At 44.8% G+C, this 4,098-nt stretch overlaps 1 pseudogene; it reads left to right on the forward strand.

Moving 5' to 3' along the window:
* The first annotated feature begins 332 nt into the window (after positions 1 to 332).
* Positions 333 to 2,121, forward strand: LOC144330804 (syntenin-1-like; annotated as a pseudogene).
* The last annotated feature ends 1,977 nt before the right edge of the window (positions 2,122 to 4,098 follow it).

A 4,098-nucleotide genomic window follows, 5' to 3' on the forward strand; every position in this document is an offset into this window, starting at 1 on the left:
GTTTAGCTTGGTTGCCTGGCTAGCTCCAAAACTGGTATACAGGGACTTGGGACAACATTCTGAATGGAAGCCCGAAGGAATTCAAAGTTATGCTTACATAGGAGGAGATGGCGTGCAATTGCCCAGAGAAATCCTTGCAGCTTCAACAGCCCTTCCCAAGAAGCCACCCCTTAGAACAGTTACCAAAAATACGTAAAATATTTCCAGCTATGAAGAATTCTTTTAGGCGGCGCCGTGACGCGCCTCGGGAACGGTCCTCGGGCGCGCGCCGCTCTCTAACCCTCGGGCCTCAGAAGTCGGTGCCAGTGACTGGAGGCGGCGGCGGCGGCGAGCGGGTCCTTGTGGGCTACAAGAATCCTGCAAAAATGTCCCTCTATCCATCTCTTGAAGACTTGAAGGTAGACAATGTAATTCAGGCTCAAACTGCTTTTTCTGCAAACCCTGCCAACCCAGCAATTTTGTCAGAAGCTGCTGCTCCTATCTCTCAAGATGGAAATCTCTATCCCAAACTATATCCGGAGCTCTCTCAATACATGGATGGGTCTGACTTGAAATGAAGAAGAAATACGTGCAAATGTGGCCGTGGTTTCTGGTGCATCAATTCAGAGGCAGTTGGTAGCAAGACCTTCCGGTATGATGTGTATGGTGGTTCCTGTAACTGATAATGATGCTGGAATTCGGAGAGCAGAAATTAAGCAAGGGATTCGCGAAGTCATTCTGTGTAAGGATCAAGATGGAAAAATTGGACTCCGGCTCAAATCAATAGATTTGTTCAGCTAATCCAGGCTAATTCTCCAGCCTCATTGGTTGGTCTGAGATTTGGGGACCAAGTATTCCAGATCAGTGGTGAAAACTGCAGGGTGGAGCTCTAATAAAGCGCACAAGGTGCTCAAACAGGCTTTTGGAGAGAAGATTACCACGACATGACAATTCGTGACAGGCCCTTTGAACGGAAGATTACCATGCATAAGGATAGCACTGGACATGTTGGTTTTACCTTAAAAACGGAAAAATAGGCTGGGCGTGGTTGCTCACGCCTGTAATCCCAGCACTTTGGGAGGCCAAGGCGGGTGGATCACGAGGTCGGGAGTTCAAGACCAGCCTGACCAACATGGTGAAACCCCCGTCTCTATTAAAAATACAAAAATTAGCCGGGCATGGTGGCGGGAGCCTGTAATCTCAGCTACTCAGGAGGCTGAGGCAGGAGAATCGCTTAAACCCGGAAGGCGGAGTTTGCAGTGACTGGAGATCAGGCCACTGCACTGCACTCCAGCCTGGGCAACAGAGTGAGACTGCATCTCAAAAAAAAAAAAAAAATTAGCTGAGCATGGTGGCGGGCGCCTGGCTACTTGGGAGGCTGAGGCAGGAGAATCGCTTGAACCTGAGAGGTAGAGGTTGCAGTGAGCCAAGATCTCACCATTGCACTCCTGCCTGGGTGAAAAGAGCAAGACTCCGTCTCAAAAAGAAAGAAAAAAAGGAAAAATAACATCCACAGTGAAAAATAGCTCTGCAGCTAGAAATGGTCTTCTCACAGAACATAACATCTGTGAAATCAACGGACAGAATGTCATTGGATTGAAGAATTCTCAAACTGCAGACATACTGTCAACATATGAGACTGTAGTTACTACTACAGTCATGCCTCCTTTTATCTTTGAACTATTTATTTATTTATTTATTTATTGGCAGAGCCCCACTCTGTCACCCAGGCTGGAGTACAATGGTGCAATCTTGGCTCACTGCAACCTCCATCTCCCAGGTTCAAGCGATTCTTCTGCCTCAGCCCACCAAGTAGCTGAGATTACAGGCACCTGCCACCACAACCGACTAATTTTTGTATTTTTGGTAGAAACGGGGTTTCGCCATATTGCCTAGGCTGCTCTCAAACTCCTGACCTCGTGATCTGCCCACCTCAGCCTCTCAAAGTGCTGTGATTACAGGCATAAGCCACCGCACTGGGCCATGAACATATTATTAAGCGGATGGCACCAAGCATTACGAAAAGCCTAATGGATCACGCCATTTCTGAGGTTTAAAATTCATGGCACCATGGAAATGTAGCTCCAGATTCCTTGTTTGGCAACTTCTGTATTATGCACATGAAGCTTTCCTGGAGCCAGCAAGCATATGCTGCATGAAGACCTTTCTATCTTACATTATGGCTGGGAATCTTACTGTTTCATCTGATACCTTGTTCAGATTTCAAAATAGTTGTAGCCTTATCCTGGTTTAATAGACGTGAAATTTTCAAGAGATTACTGACAGTCCTAAAATAGTTTCTCTACTGGAAACCTGATGCTTTTATAAATCATTGTGATTAGGATGACTGATACAGGCTTAGCTTTGCGTGAGAACCAGTCACCTTTCTCCTAGGTAATGAGTAGTGCTGTTCATATTACTTTAGTTCTATAACATATTTCCATTTTTAACATGCTACCATAGTACATTTAGAATGATTGCCTTTGAGGCCGGGTGCAGTGGCTCATGCCTGTAATCCCAGCATTTTGGGAGGCCGAAGCAGGGGGATCACCTGAGGTCAGGAGTTCGAGACCATCTGTACTAAAAATACAAAAATTAGCCAGGCGTGGTGCTGTGTGCCTGTAATCCCAGCTACTCGGGAGGTTGAGGCAGGAGAATCACTTGAACTCAGGATGTGGAGGTTGCAGTGAGCCAAGATCACATCACTGAACTCCAGCCTGGGCAACAGAGTGAGACTCCGTCTCAAAAAAACAAAAAAAAAAAGTTGCCAGTACTACTTTGTGAGAAGTGAATCGCTATATATTTAATGTAAAAATTATTACCCTAAACCAGGATAAACTTTTGACTCCCCTTTTGGTCATTTGTGGATTAAGTGGTATAATACTTAATTTTGGCATTTGACTCTTAAGATTATGTAACCTAGCTACTTTGGGATGAACTTAGAATATTTTTTTGGTAATTTGTTTCATTTCCTGATTCCTTTTGCAAACAAAATGGTAGTGACACTTTATTCCGATTTTTTTCTTCTTTTTGGTTTATGCCTATTCTATTTTAATTAAATATGTATACATAAAATTTTTTGAAAAGAATTATTTTATAAATAATTTTTGCCAGGTGCGGTGGCTCATGCCTGTAATCCCAGCACTTTGGGAGGCCGAGGCCGGCGGATCACGAGGTCAGGAGATCGAAACCATCCCGGCTAACACGGTGAAACCCCATCTCTACTAAAAATACAAAAAATTAGCCAGACATGGTGGCAGGTGCCTGTAGTCCCAGCTACTCGGGAGGCTGAGGCGGGAGAATGGAGTGAACCTGGGAGGCAGAGCTTGCAGTGAGCCGAGATTAAGCCCCTGCATTCCAGCCTGGGCGACAGAGCGAGGCTCAGTCTCAAAAATAAATAAATAAATAAATAAATATAATAATACTTTTTCCCCAATATGTCCCATTATACCATCTTTCCAGACTTCAGGCATTCACTTAATAAGCTCATTTTAAGGCCGGGCATGGTGGCTCACACCTGTAATCCCAACACTTTGGGTGGCCGAATCGGGCAGATCACCTGAGGTCAGGAGTTTAAGACCAGCCTGCCAACATGGTGAAACCCCATCTCTACTAAAAATATAAAAATTAGATGGGTGTGTGGTGCGCGTCTGTAATTCCAGCTACTCGAGAGGCTGAGACAGGAGAATCGCTTGAACCCAGGAGGTGAAGTTTGCAGTGAGGCAAGATCAGGGCACTGCACTCCAGCCTGGGCGACAGATCAAGACTCTGTCTCTAAATAAATAAATAAATAAATAAATAAATAAATAAGTTCATTTTAAGTGCCTTTTATGGGCAAGGGAGATGCTAGATGCTGGGGAGATTTGAAAGGTGTGAATCCAGTCTCTGTCTATCGTGAATTTATGATCTAAAAGTGGAGATTAGACATACACAAATTATCATATTCTACAAGCCAGAATCTGGCCAACACCATCAGAGAGGCACAAATAGGTTACAGCAGACAAGGAAAGCTCACATGAAACAGAATAATGAAGAAACGTTTGAGGTTCAGTGCTTGCCATGCTGCTCCCAAGCCCAGTCGGTATTCCAGGAGAGGTTTCAGGCACCTACAGATGCCCC

Source organism: Macaca mulatta, chromosome 8 (genome assembly GCF_049350105.2).
Source record: "Macaca mulatta isolate MMU2019108-1 chromosome 8, T2T-MMU8v2.0, whole genome shotgun sequence".
Classification (NCBI taxonomy): Eukaryota; Metazoa; Chordata; class Mammalia; order Primates; family Cercopithecidae; genus Macaca; species Macaca mulatta.